Genomic DNA, 15,923 nt, shown 5'->3' with positions numbered 1-15,923 from the left:
AACTGTAGTGCCACCGGGTGTTCAGACAGAAAGCAGAGGGAATTTCCACCTTGCTTTATTACTTTGTCTAATTGTCTTTTTGCCCTGAACACCAATGTATCAACTGCACAGATGTTAAGTCTAAGCCAGCTAGAAAGTGACTGTTTGAGTGTGTGTGGCAGTAATGAAAAGACTACAGGATGTCACTGTGCCAGCCAAGATAAAGCCTGCAACATAACCCCCATGTAGGTGGCAGACTTGCCATTTTTACACTGCAGTTTTTCTAAGTATTAAAGAACGGCACATAACCCGTTAGTGGTGTGTATGTAGTGAGCTTTAGGGCTTCTTCTAGGCATATTTTGTTACCTTTGGACAGAGCCAGTCTAGCTGTCTCACAATCTTTTCAGTCTTGAAGGGAAAATCCTGCACTTTTCATGTGGATGTCTAGTCAGTGTTGATGGTAGTCAATTGAAGCAGTAAATTCCTCAGTGTGCACTATATTGACCAAGAAAACTGAGTTCTCCCTCTGGTGGAGCCATGCAGCAGTGCCTACATGTACCAGGATGCATTGCAGGTGAGCTTTTGACACCCACGCCCATGTTGCAGTGTATCACCACCCTTGTCTATACCTACCACAACTTTTTTGGCCAAAACATAGCATTAGTTGACAAAAATACCCATATAGCACAGCCTCTTACTATCCAGAGGTGAAGACTATGAATCCAATGACATCCAGTGACATCAGTGGTTCCCAAACTTTTTCTAGTATGCCTCCATCACACCTCCCCAACCCACTATTATTATCAATAATTGAGAATAATTGTGGATGCATCTCAGATATGGACCCATGAGGAGTAGCCTTTAATGAGGATCCCAATGAACAATTAACAGTAATAAAAAAGGATCCAGTTTGAATTTTAATGAAATAAATGTTAGCATTTTAGCATCAGAAAACCCTTGTTTGTTTATTTTTCCCTCGCTGTAGTGGCTCTACACCCCGGAGTTTGAGAACCACTTAACTACATCATCATTGACTGGACATCTACATAAAAAGTGCAGAATTTTCCTGTGAAAGCTTAGCTAAGTGGCAGCTGTCTGAGTGGTAAACCTTCTCATCAAATGGTTCTCAAGAAAGCAAATAAAATATTTCCAATTACGGCTATGAGGTTGAACTGAGATCCAATATTGGTAACTTGGGGGTTTAGGAATTAGGATTCGGAATGTGCAAACAAAAAAAAAAGGCACTTAACCCAATAGTATGATCTGAATGTTCAGCATGAGCTGTTGTTATGTTGCCCTTTTTTTGCACGCTATGTCAGCAGCATTTTTTCAAACAAATAGTTATGTCAATAAAGCAATTCAATTCAACTCAGCTGACAGAGACGTAGAGAAAGAGGAATGTGTTTATGGGTGTGTGGAAGGGCAGCATGGGGGACGGGCACGCATGTATCCTCGTAAATGTTGACCTGCTATGTATATTAACTGATGTGAAAGGAGCGTAACCTGGGCAGTTTCTGCTCCGCTGGTGCTTTAAACCTCGCCCGTGGATTTACCATCCAGTCCAGCTAGACAGATAAATGCAAGAGAGGGGAGAGAAAAATGTACCCACTGCAGGAGAGAGAGAGAAAATGGGGAGGCAGTGCCAAGTGCTCATAAGTCCTTGTCTCTCCCTACTTCTGCTCCAGCGTCTTTGATTCATAAGGGGTATGATGGCTGGCCAGGGCAAGGGCCAGGTATGGCATTTTGGCAGGAGGAGGAAAAGAGGGAGGGCTAGGGACTGATTTGTAATAGTCGTCCTTGCTTTGTGGTTTACTGTGTCAGCATGCAGCCCATTTAACAGTGGTCATCGAAAAAGCAATACCATCCATACATCAGGCTGTCACGTGCGATTCATCAGCTCCTATGTCTCTTGAGTTTTTTCTTTATAGAAAGAGAAAAGGCAAAGCAGCAGTTGTCATGTCATGTTTGAAAAGGTGAAGAAAGGAGGAGGGGGGGGAGAAAAGTGCCACCTCAGGCCACTTGGGGGCACTGGTGGCACAAAGAATCTCTTTACGTTTTCCTCTTGGACTTTGTCAGGAGATGTGGATCTGGTTGCCGCTCGGCGTCTCTCTGTTTTTCCCCTCCACCACAGGTCTGGATTATATAACTATGCATTCATTAACACATCTTCTGCAATGTGCTCCCCTCCCAGCAGATGGTTAACTGAAGGCTACAGAGGACATTAGGCAGGAGGGGGGACTTCCTCAGTAAAATCACATTAGGATCTCTCATAAGGAAAAGCACTTTGAATCAATATGTGGATCAAGTGAAAAGACTGAAAATACACTGTGCGGCCAGAAGAGTATAGTGCAGATCCCTGCCAGCCAACAGATGGTGACGCACCTACTGCAATGCCATCACAACTGCCAGATGGAACCAGCAGAGATTTCCAAAGTTCCAGCGGTATTAACATAACCCTTCACTAGCCTCTAGCAGCTGGTTAAGAAAAGACAGAAGTCATTTGTCAATGGGTGTATAAAACAGCAGTCAAAAAATAGAATTACTGCTTCACAGTTGTTCGCCTTTACCAACCAGTGAAGTTGCGCCTTACATCCATGTTTGTCCAGACTCATATAATGTGTTTAGTGAAGACTTTGAAAGACTTTAATATGGAACTTAACACTATTGACTTGTAACTTTGAAGGAATCTAAAGTCTGTGTGAAGGAAAAAGGGAGTTTTCCTTCGAAACACGTTATACATGTTAGGACATTGTTTTGAAAATGTGCTAACACTGAGAACTATCTGGCACCGAATTCTGGAGCTCACGTCAGTTCCAACAACCCAACGCACAAGAGAAAAAAAAACATCCTGTCACCGTCCTCTGGTTCTGGTGGTTTTAACATGTCTGGACATGTCCAATTATGCTTCTAGACAGAGTGTCCATGTTTGAGGTTGTTTTCAGGTTGTAGTGGTCTTTGGCATGGAGACAGTGGTGCGGACAAGCCCCAAGCATTTCAGAGCAGAGAAAACAGCTCACTTTTTCAGGATTTTGAGACCTAATTTTATATTCTTAGCAATTTTTTAAATCGTTCAAATTTGGCTGGATGGTTAATAACATGTTTCAAACAAACAAACAAACTCAGAACACACATTTAGTGTTGCTTTACAGTATCCTTAATACAAGGTATTACGTGAATTTTTTGGCAAGATGGAAGTTATCACTATACATGTATGAGGACTGTTAGAGAGCTTAACATTATGATGTCACAGTGAAGTTGACCTTTGACATAAAATTTGACGGATGTAAAATTTCATCAATTCATAATTTTATCCTATTAGATATTTGTGCAGAATTTTGACATAGTTATGACCAAAAATGTGTTTACTGAGGTCACTGAAACTTTTACCTTCGTACTCTGACCACCAAAACCCTGAGTCCAAGTGGATGCTTGAACCAAGTGTGAAGAATTTCCCTCTAAATATTCCTTCATGAGAACTGGATGGTAATAAGGTCACAGTGACCTTTCACCTTTGACCACCCAAATACAATCAGTTCATCCTTGAGTCCAAGTGGTCATTTCAGTTTGTAGAAATTCTCTCAAGGTGTTCTTGAGATATTGCTTTCATAAGAGTGGGATGACCTGAAAACATAATACCTGTGGCTACAGCTGTTGCCAATATGGAGCCATAAAGTTTTTTCAAGGTTTTCCAAAAATTGTGTATCACAGAGGTCCTTCATCATACAGTCATGAATGCCCCCCTCAAAAAAACTGCAGACAAACCAGATGCAGGTCCACTGATCACGCACACACAGTCACACACACATATATAGAAGAGATCGTATGATAATAAAGGTGTTTGTTAAGAAACTGTGCAGTCATGAGAATAAAAGTCAGAGCTGCCTGCCACATAATGAGGTATACAGTAACTCTTATTGAGGGTGGGATCCAATTATCTTTTAAAAAAAACTTGACACCAGTGGAACTGTCTGGCATTTCTGTTGTCAGCTTGCAGGCTATCCCTCCCTCTGTTCTCATCTCTCTTCATCTCTATCTTTCTCAAAAAATACTCTCGCGTCGTACCTCCCTTTTTATGCAAACAGCATGCTTTCCCAGACTGAGTGATGTGTAAATAAGACATAAGGCAGGCAGACAGAGTTGAGACACTCAGTTGCTGTTCAACTAAATGTTGGAATGGGCTAGACGTGCGATTTAAGTCGCTTTGAATATGGCATGATCATTACAGACGCGTCGGCTCCAGCATCTGACAAACAGCCGCCACACTGGGGTGTTTATGCATTACAGAGTTTACCGAGAATATCAGCACAAATAAAATAAAAACAAACATCCTGACAGTGGCAGTGATTCTGGGGACAAAAATGTAGGATAATACGAGAGAGGTCAGAGGAGAGTGACAGGATGTGTTCATGCTACCTGACAGGCCATGAATGTAAGCGCGCTGCAGTGACGTGCCCAGGGATGTCTCATTACACCGTACTTGGGTAAAGCACATGGAATAAGAACTACAAGATAAAAGCTACATATTATGTGATCTCCAGTAACCAGAAAATATGAAAAATGTCACCTTGTTCAACAAATCCTATCACATAGTACCATCATTTGAACTCCACAGCGTACTCACAGATTGCTGCTGACCAAAGTTCAGCCATTTATCACCGCAGTCTCCTCCTTTTCAAATGGACGCTTCCAGCAGGATAATGTGCCATCGAGTGCATTAATGTGCCCCCGAAATATTTGCAGGGACTGTGTGATGCTATCAAGTCAGCATGGGCCAAGATCCCCATGGAAAGTTTCCAGCATCTAGTTGATTCAGTGCTTCAAGGAATTCAAGGTTGTTTAAGGGGCAAAAAAGCAAAGATGAAAAAGAAAAGTTTAAGTTTATTGTATAGTTTTCATAATGTCAGCAAATGTCATGTAAAGAACTAAACCAACAATACATTGATCTTGTTAATAGGTTTTGTCTGTTTAGCCAAAGATTGATATAGTTTATTCTTCTGTGCCATATAATAGTGGCAGAAGTACCCAGTGGGGTTTTTAATGGGTTTTGCTGACAATACCAAAATATACAACATATTTTCAGCATTGTCCTTTAAGAGGGAGGGGTTTTATCTATGGTCTCTACTTGGTACAAGTAAGTTTTCATTCAGCCATCAGACATTCCTCCTCAAAATTTCCAGAAGTGGTGTCAGCACTTTCTTGACCCTTGAGTGCACTTGTGATTTATTAATCAAGACAGGGAGAATGCTGACCATAAGCAATAATTCAATAATTCATATGGATTGTCACCATCTTAATGCAAAATATGCACTACTTATAATCATACTGAGGACAAATAAGAGCTGCTAATACGTACTCCTGTAGGTTTCTGTTAATGTGTTTTTGCACAGGTAAAACCATGCATAGATGTATATATGTGTTCGTGCAGAGTATTCTGTGTGGGTGCGTTTCCGTGTACCTCGGTGCTCAGGTCTGTGGAAATGGCAGCTCGTCTCTCGGGCAGTGTGTCTGGTCAGGTCCTCTGGTATGTGGGTAGAAAACAGAGAAGCTGCTTTCTGGAACCATCACAGCCTTGACAGTGAGAGGAGTCACCGTGGAAAACATGGCACTGTGAGAGAAATGTTTGCAGACGAGTAGAACCTATAGCAAAAGTTAACATGTATTGTTAACGGCAGCTAGCTCCTTTCTTTGTAGGTTACACTGCTGTTTCATTTCAAGACTTTTAATGTAATTAAGGCAGACTTGAATATAATAATCGTTCCTTTTGTTCTTGAGTAGAAAAGATTTAAATGTGACTTCTGAGACCAAGCCAGTCTCTCAAACACAAATGGATACCTGCCAAACTGGTCTATTTCTGTTCCTCTCTGTTATGTACCTGGCCAGGCCAATCAGAACAGGCTTCTCTCTTCATAAGCCCAAATGCCAAGAGCTCTGCAATTACTGCTGTAATTGGCTTGAATTGGCCATTAGTACCCAGCTTGAGTCAGAGTCCAAAACACACATCAACAGACAGATGTGAATTCAATCAAACAAGTCCAGTCCCACACTAATGCATAGGCTGGACCTTTTTTTTTAAACTTCACAGAGATTAAAACAGTGTGTTTCTGTTCTTTTGATGAGTGGAAGATTTAAAGTACTGGAGATTTTGTTACGTCAATTGTTATATGTATATGCAGTTTTTTTTAAAAACATGTCTAGATCTGCTTAAAAAGACTGAGCCTTTTCCCACTGTCAGTAGACAGAGTTTGTCTTCCTTTCTTTCTTTTTTCTGATGTGGGCTGGAAATCTGAGACTGAACTTGTGTGTGCAGGAGAGCAGGGGGGAAAGATGTTTTTGAAAGTTTCTGCGTGCTCTGTACTTTTGTAGCTTATAAATGAATCTCTGTGGTTTGAAGTTTGGTTTCTCTCCTGCGTCACTGTTCTGTCAGATATCTGCTGTATTTTACTGTTTCATGTTCGCTTTCAGCTGGATAGGAGTAATTATTAGTAAAATTAGTAATTTTGATGTTTCATATTACAAGCTTTTAGATAAAGAAATAAGGGAGGACTTTTATTGTGAAGCATTTTTATATATATATAAACATGCAGCTCTAATACGAATAAATTATTTTCATTATTTTGAACATAATGGTAGTTATTCTGTTGTCTTTTTAAATACTTTTTTTTACTCTCTCCTGTCTGTTGGCTGCTTGCAGCCACCTGACCATGTGCGTGGACTGTGGCTGGACGGGAATGGGATGGGAGCCATTCTTCTGGGATTGCTCCGGGATTACTCTGTCATGAGACTGGGACAGGAGAGGAGTGAAAATCCACTCCTCTGCGTCACCCTCTAATCCACCATTCGGACACTCAAATCAAGACAAGCGCATATCAATTAAATACACAACTTCAAGCAGGTGCGAACTCCACTGTGCTGGGCTGACACACCGAGTGAAATCGAGTCAAATAAAGAGCCTACTGTGTATGAGAAATGAGCAAAAGAGTTGCAGTATTTGCAGAAAAAGGGGCGAAAATGAACATCTCCACCAGCCTGTCATGTTTCTGTCACTGCTGATAGGAGGTGGGGACGATAAATACCCATAATCAATACAGGATCATTTGACCTGGAAGAGAAAATTTCACGTTGAAGATCAAAACCAAATGCTAGTGGGAGTTAACAGGTTTTTAGCCACTGTAGAAATGTTTTTAGCAAATTTTCAAAATGGATTAATGGACTTGACAATGATCATGGAGGCGGATATCATGATGATGCATTAGTGACAGGATGAAAGAATGCGCCATCACATTTGCTAGAATAATTATTTTCCTCTATTCTACTTATGCATACTGCCAATTGTCATTATGAGTCCCTGACACTCTTCATAACATCTAATACTTGCAATCAGTGTCATTGGGTGTTGGTTTGTTGATGGTGGTCAGATGTAACAGGTGTTTGAGTTTGCAACTGCCAATCATAATTGAACAGTAATAATCACCTGCTGCTACTAAAGCCCGACGGCTGTGATTCCATTATGTGCTGCAAACAGACTGCTCTGCTTTAGATGTCCATGATCAGAACTTAAAGCACTGTTCTGCGCTGCAAATCCATATTAAAATGTTTCTATGTTCAGTTCTTGGAATTTAATTTTGTCCCAGTAGTTTCCAAGAAAATTAAAGTGGAGCTGGCCGAGCTGATTTGCGAATGGTTGGTCAAAGTAATGACTCATCAAACCTGTAAACAAAAGCTATTGTTAGCGAGATATAGCCACTCCTGTATTGTAACAGCCATATTTTGATAAACTGACCTGGTCAATCGATTAAAAAATGAGAGAAGAACATATAAAACAATATAAGCAGTACAATTCTTCAGTCTGTACAATCCTACAAGCAACTTGCAGCTCTCGGGTGAAACTCCCCTCACTCAGTCGATAATCCCAACTCACTTAACTCTCCCTTTCTTTCCAAGGTTAAAGTTCCATAGATTTTTGCAGAATGGGCATTAAGCACACAGCAAACAGAGTGGTGAAAAAAGCATAGAAATGAGCCAGTACTATACAGAATGATTTTTATACAGCAGTCTCTTTTGTTTTTTTTTTGTTTTTTTTTAAAGAGGGTGGTCTTTTCTTAAATGTTATTGACAAAGTGTGCAAATCAAACCACTTTAGGGACATGTGGTTAAAATGTAGAACTTAAAAGAGATTCGTTTCCAGTAGAAGAACAAGAGACAAGGACACAAATCCACTGATGCGCAGCACTCATAGCCAGAACCAGCTAATGTCGTTCTACTGCAGAGATGCAGCCCAACCAGTTTAAGGCCTGGGGCCAAATGAATGGATGCATAAATAAATCAGACAATCAGTGATACTGGCTAACCACCTAAACATTATTATTATTTAGGTTTCATCTCCTGCCTTATATTTCATCTCCACCTTATATCTCCTGAGGCTGACTCTAGACAACCATTCCTTTTACAAAGAGCAGTTTAAAGTAGGTGTGGGAATTGCCATATGTGCGTTTTTTGCGCTGATGCATCTATGCAGCTAGTCCCTGGCAGCCAAATAACTCCTATGACATGCAAAGCACTCACCATAGCACATGACCCCAGTCACCCGCTGAACTAATGCTTCGCTCCCATCCGGCTGCAGATACAGATCTCTGACCTGTAAAAAACAACACGCCACAGTAAGACCTCCGTGCTCTGTGCCATCACTGACCTCAGCAAACTGTAGAAATAATACTAATGGACTGAACAAATTTCCTCTGATGGAGGACAACACCATCCTGTCTGTCTACCTATCTACCGAGAACTGCTTCATGTTAAATCAACTGATGTCAAATTTTGGTATCTTGGAGCGCATCTGGATGAGAGAGTCACAGAGGAAAAGAGAAAGAAACAGAGCAACATTACCCCTGCAGCTTGTTAAAGTCACTCAGTCAGAGTGATAGCGAGCTGAACAAAGTCGCAGGTGTGGTTATGCTTTTTTAAACTCGCAATACACTCCCAATAGGCAATATTTGTAATGTGAATTGCAAAGCCGGTGAGGGCAATGAGTCTAAAAAACACAAAATACAGCAGCTACAGCTAACATTAGAGGACCTTACTAGAGGACTAACTTAACCCTCCATGGACAACAAAACTTAAAGTGGGTCATGGACAATTTCATCAACATCTTTAGGTGATTAATTAGCTTGTTGGATAAGTTGTTGTTAAAGATAACTGGCCTTTTTTTTACTGCATCTGTTCAAATGTGAACAGTACCCAACCCTACTATCTATTTATCTGTCTATACATAGATAACTTTCTCTTACATAAGTCTTTGCTTGACACCAATAATTTGTATATTTAAGAACTATACATTACATTACATGCATTTGCATATCAAAGGTTTTTATGTAACTGGACACGCTCCATATTTAACATATCAGACAATACCCAAGGGAGTAAATTCTGCTGAAGAAAAATATATATATATCTGTTTATAAAAAAAATAGATCCTGAGGAGACAGTAAGAGAAGTAAAAAATATATTCTTATTTTTTAAACACAACACAAAATCATGCTGTAGATCACCCCCAATACTCTGTTTAACCTTTTGTTCCAGTACTGATCGTTCTGATATGCTGTGTTACTACTGTTCGGTTTTCACTACTGCTGAAGAAAGTACCTCTCCATTCCTCCTCTACTACATATTGCCAATGTCCGTGCAAAAATTTAAAGAAACATATTTTATCTGATGTTTCCACAATACTGAGCTGTTCATTTCTAATTTTCCACTTTGACCAAGGCTCTGCTTAAGCTGGCCAGCAGAGAGACAAGACTGCAGAATATGATTTACACATCCTGGAGCCGCTCCATAGTCAGTTAATAATAGAACAAATCCTATGACAGTGTGACAGCACCCATTGTGATTTACTGGGATATAAGAACATGTTCAGATTCAGTCCTACATTCAAATAAGACTCATTTTGATATGATGTATATCTTAAAATTCTATAAGGCCAAGAAGTCAATTACAAATTCTCTGACAATGGACCAACAGCAAAAAGAGTCACCTGATGACATTATTAGTTCAGTTGTTGGTATGATTTCGAGTTAAAGGGGACAGTGATCTGTGCTTGGGGACTCTTTCCCCACCAGTGCTTACCATTTTCATTTCATTTGTGTTATTTTTCATATAAAAACATAACATATTATTCTAACTTCTTTAGTTTGTTCTTTATCAACACTGTGTTGGTCATTTTTAAAAAATAAAAGAAGAGCAAAATGCCCTTTAGTTATTAATTTTCAACCAAAAACAGTCATGTTCACATTTTTTTTTTGTTGAATAGCATATCTGGTAAATACAGTGTTACATGCAAAAAATGAGAGATGAATTATTTCTATTTTATCATCTGCCACAATTTAGACATTTAGCAGACACTCTTATTTTAAAGCCTCAAATTATCACACAACCCAAGAAACATACTACCAAACTAAATAAAACATTATCTAATGATGGTGTGTCACCTGTGTCAGCTTTGGCAGGTATGAAGGAGACCTAAGTCTTAAATCACTCGTCTCCGTGTTTGACGTACCTTCACATAGAGTTGTGACAGTCTGGATTCTTTCTTACCACAGTGACAAAGCAACAAATTCCTGCAGGTTGGAAGTTTACCATGACTGCCTTCATAATTATGTTTTATTGGACTTCACTGAAGAATACTGTCATAAGCATAGCATAACTCCTTTAGGAAGGAATATGGCAGCGCATAAATCTGTGCAGTGTGCACATTAATGAGAGCAAGCAGCAGACTGCTGGTGCTACTAATAGCAAAGCAAAAACAACACTGCAGCTTCTCAAGACAAAGAAAGGTCTTGCCTGTTGTTTCTCAACAGCTGGAAGTGATGGAGATCAGCCCTGAAGTAAGCTGAGCAGGAAAGGCCAACATTAAGCAAATGCTAATGTTAACGTTGTACCTGCACAATATTGGCTCCAGTGTGTCCCTTCAATCCAGTTTTGAACTGCAATGTCATTTTTGGAGAAGCCGTCAAATAAATCCATAATGATGAATCCAACTCTGAATGTCTACTGTGATCATATATCCATTTTTCTGTTGTTGTTAGCCGCCCACTCATGATCAAAAGATGCACTGAGATGCATGAGACTGAACCTTCAAAATAAAATTTGCAGTATTGACCTCAACCCTGTGGTAGACATCACATGGCCGCATTATTGAGGCAATGCAGTTGCAGTCACAGCCCTAACATCACAGCATACACATCAAACATTCAAACTAAATAAAACACACAAATAATTGTGTCTCAGCTCTTGCACTGGACCTTGTTGCCCTCTGCTCTGTCTGATCTGTCTCCTCAACTTTCTGGTTTCCCTCAGAAGGTTGGCTAAAATGCACATGTGATTCTTGTGCACAGTCCTTCCATTTCTGCCATACCTTCTTGACTTTTTTTTTTTTTTTTTTGATTATCTCCTCAGTGGTGGAGGAGGTGTTGTATCATACATGACGGAAAATCTCAATGGCGGGATTAGTGTTCAACTTAAAAACTCGAAATCAAAAATGTATTTTAAGGATGAATTTCACCTCTTGAAATTTTCAGTTGAAACTCAAAAAAAAGAAAGGATAGAAAAGTACAAGATATTTTATTTCCCCAAAAGAACCCATGCAATCCTTTTCCTCATATCTGAAAACACCTTAAAATAGCTCAAATACACCTCATTTTTATCTGTGAAACCATAAGAGCTTTGCCTCACTTCTTTCTCTCCTGTGTGTCTACCTTTGTTTCTTCATATATCTCTCTCCCTATCTGTATGCCCCTCACTTTCTACCACTCTCCCTCTCTGCCACACAAACAGAAACACACTCCAATACACATGGACACCGCAAATCACCACACACTTGCGACTTTTTCGCAGAGCTTTGTAATGGCTTTGATCAATAATTGATCAAGGGAATCTTCTGACTGTTCAAAGAGTGTAAGGAGCGTGTGGAGGCAACTATTTTCACTTTTCCCCAACACCCATGCAAAGAGGAGCCCCGTCGAGCAGGGCTCTGCAGCCACAGCGGAAGCACCAGACAAAAACTCGCTCCACAATAACGTAACACAACATCTCTGCATGTCTGACATTACCTGAAGCTCTAGGACCTGCCAAGTCATATACATCCAAGCACCAGACAGCAGACCAAGGTAACATGTCACCTACTGAGATCTTAAATGTCTCGGGAGCTGAGATCTAAAATGTCATGGCCTCAGGGTTCGACTGCTTTCTGATAGGCAATTCTGCTTGAGAGATCTGTCCGGGTTCAGTGGCTTGGCTGTGCCACTGCCACTTGACAGCTCCATTTTCTAGCCCATGAAAAGGACATGTCAGGTTGTTTTATGCCGTCATTGTTTTTCTGTTTTGTGTGCATGGATGCAGAAGTGATGCGGAAGGTAGATGACAGAAGTGAAAACCTTTTTGATTCTTTCCTTCTTGTTTACTCTTTTATCTGCCCATCTCAGCTGTGTGCAGCTTAGCTTACATAGGATTCAGTCACTAAAGCCCCTTTTACACTGGACAAAAACCCCACTAACATCCTGCTTTTGTCATGAATGGGAAAGGGTACAATCATCTTTCAGTCTCGGGTCAAGTGATTCCGCAGTGGTCACGGGTATTTATCAGCTCCATCGGCAGTGATGTAAACATGATACCTGGGTATCATTGACCCTTTTCAGCGGACATAATGGCTTTTCACCTCCATCGGTAACTACTGTGACTCTTCTGAACCTTTTTCTATTCCCTTGCTGCAGACAGCTTTTCTAAGTCAAAACAGCAACCACAAAATTATCCAATATAAAAATGCGCAGAGCAATGATAAATGCCAATTATAATGACAAACTTTGTATACTTTTCAAAACTCATGGCAAAATAACAAAAAGAAAATACAAAAAATTATAAGGCAGTTCATTGAGACGTACATGTATGACATTTGCACAGGGGACTGCAATGATTAGTGTAACTCTTGGGACGCTATGATGATCGATCAAATTTGCGGAAAAGTTGCGGTGATTGAACACAGTGAACACGAAACAGCAAAATAAGGCAGATACTTGAAAGCATAAAGAGCGACGCAGGAGAGAAACTAAACTTCAAATCACAGAGATTCAGTTAGAAACTACAAAGAGCTACTGAGAACTGAACACACAGACACTTTTAAAAACCTCTTTTTCTCTGCTCTTGAGTCTCTGCTGTCCAGCGCACATCCAAAAAAAAGAGGCACACTCATCTACCGACAGTGGGAAAATGGTTAATTGCCTGTTTTAAGAGGCTTTGGGCTTTAAAAAATGCATATATGCGCTAACTTTGGTGTAATAACAGTATAACCCAATTGAAGGAAAACAGAGTGAATTCAAAGTACTACAGATGACAGCTTTGTGAGCATTGGCTCAGTCAGATTGTGTGTTAGCTGGTGCTGAGTGTTCGTCCTCACTCTCCTCTATGTATGTGTGCAATTCCAGTGTGTATTGGCTCCCGCTGTACTCTCCTGCAGAAAGGATTCCTTTGCATTCCTCTGCCCTCTCTCCACATGCCCAGCCTCAGGGACCCCGAGAAGAAGAAGGAGAAGAAGAAGAGGATGGAGAAAAAGAAAAAGAAAAAGAAAAAACACTGGAAAGTAAAATACCAAGCCCTGTTGTCTAGGAGCTGTTTACTCTGTCTGCAGGCTACATGCTGTGTTTGAGCAAGTGTGAATGTGTGCGTCTCTCCTTCTCTTTGTGTGTGTGTGTGTAGGTGCACGCTTTTGTGTTTACTCCCTCTGCTTGTACGGGGTACCAGGTGTGCTATTGCGGGCTGAGCAAGAGACAATACTTGTCAGTGAGAGAGCGGAGAGGACTAGTGAGAGTGAGAGAAAAGGGAGAGTGGGGGCGAGAGCTGGCGGAGGGAAGTGAATGAAAAATTCATACGGCTGCAGGTCCCAGAAGCCCTTCTGTCTTTGCCAGGAGTCCTCAGCTTCAAACTGCTGGGCAGGGGCGGTGGGACTGTGCCAAAGAGATGGTAGGCGCACACACATATGTAGTATAAGAAGCAAATGGAAGAACAGGGCCAGAGGAGGTGTTCGAGGAATCAGGAGTAAGCTGAAATGAGAGTCAACAGCACAACAACAGGATCCCTTAACATCAACAGGGTGCACAGGACAGCATCCTAATAGCATCCTGTTCTAGTGGCAGCCATTACAACCAGCCAGCAGTCACTCCTGTAAGTGAGGAGTGTGATGCAATGTGTTTGTGCCCTAAGACATTGTGTGTTCTGAAATAAAGTTCATATCATTTAACAAGGGTAGGGCAATAGAGCCTATAAATAATAGGGCTGGGATGATACACTTCTGTATTCCGATTCAATATTCCGATTTTCAATATTATTATATTACAAAATATATGCCTGAAAGTATGAGGATGCATGTTGTCTTATGTTAGGCATGTGAAATCAAATGGACAGTTTGTTAGGACAATATTACCTCAATTACCTCAATTCTGTTAGCACTTTAATGGGAATTCCTTGTATGTGTTAGCATCGAACTCCATAAAAAAAAAAAAAATAACAATTACGTTACATAAGAGATTCATTTTTTCTCACAACCCTGATAAAAAAAAATATCTCAATATTTTTAGGTTATACACTGATATATAGTGGATCCCAAACTTTTTCTGGCATGCCCCCATTCAGAAGTCAAAAAAGTTCAACCCACCCACCCAATAATTATTATCAATTATTAACCATGTTGGGCAGTTACTGAAAACTAGTAACTAGTTGGTTACTAACTTCTACTCTCAAACAGTAACTAAATTACTAACTTAGCTACTGCATTACAAACAACTTTTGCGTAACCTTTTTGCTTCAATACTCTCAATGCACACATTATTTTAGTGTTGCTGTGGCAAACTGCAGTGTTGCAGTGTGAGACAAAACAACTCAAATATCATCTTATTAAAGCCCTTATTGCTACAAGGAAAAGTAAACTGTGAAACAAAAAAATCATAATAGAAATGTTTTAAAATGTTTGATATTTTTGCACATTTACTGCAGCCTCAACAGGTCTTCAAATCAAGCATTAGTATTAGAAAAAAAAACTGCTTTGCTTAGCAGCTCAGGCTGAACTTTAGCTAAATGGATCACATGGTTTTATACATTGGCAAATCACTAACATGTATAATTTACATTTTTAGACCAGAATACATTTTCTTTGACCTAACAGTCATTATACCTGATATCTATCCATCACAGCCAGATACAAATGATAGGTGCTTCCTACATTTATGGTCATATGACAACAAATGTGCACAATTGCCTGGAAACAGGGGCTGAGTCAACTTACCCACTGATTCATGCTACCCTACTCTCCCCTATCTGAGAAATTCAAAGCATGTTCTGTATTACCATTATGCCTTTACCTATTAGCATACAATATACATTGATATCAGCATTGATTAGTTGTGTGGTGTACGATCACTTTCAACACGCTATTGCAGTGCAGTATGAAATGATGCCCAGCCACAGCGTCATGTGTGGGCAGCACTGTAGAATATCGAACATTGTGTTGGACCACAGCATGGTCAGCATGATAGCATCAGCAAACTCTTGGTTGTTTGTTTCCCCTACATAAATCATATTCACTTAACTTAGTTTCATCGTTTATTTCACCCCCTGGTCATCCATGCCCCCTCTACAGTGCTCTACATCCACCCCTAAGTTTAAGAACCACTTGATTAATTGATTAATTAATCAGCCACTACTCTGATAATCCATCGTTTTGAGTAATTTCTTTAAGTAAAAAAAAATATCAAATGTTTTTTTCTGGGTTGTGGCTAAAACAAGAAATTGAGGACATCATCTTGGGCTCTGGGAAACACAATCAACAATTTTCACTATTTTCTAAGACTTAATGGCCCAAACAACTAATTGATTAATCAAGAAAATAATGTCGTTCTGGTCAACTA

Source organism: Lutjanus erythropterus, chromosome 16 (assembly GCF_056507025.1).
Source record: "Lutjanus erythropterus isolate fLutEry1 chromosome 16, fLutEry1.hap2, whole genome shotgun sequence".
NCBI classification, from domain to species: Eukaryota; Metazoa; Chordata; class Actinopteri; order Lutjaniformes; family Lutjanidae; genus Lutjanus; species Lutjanus erythropterus.
This window is presented reverse-complemented; position numbering follows the sequence as displayed.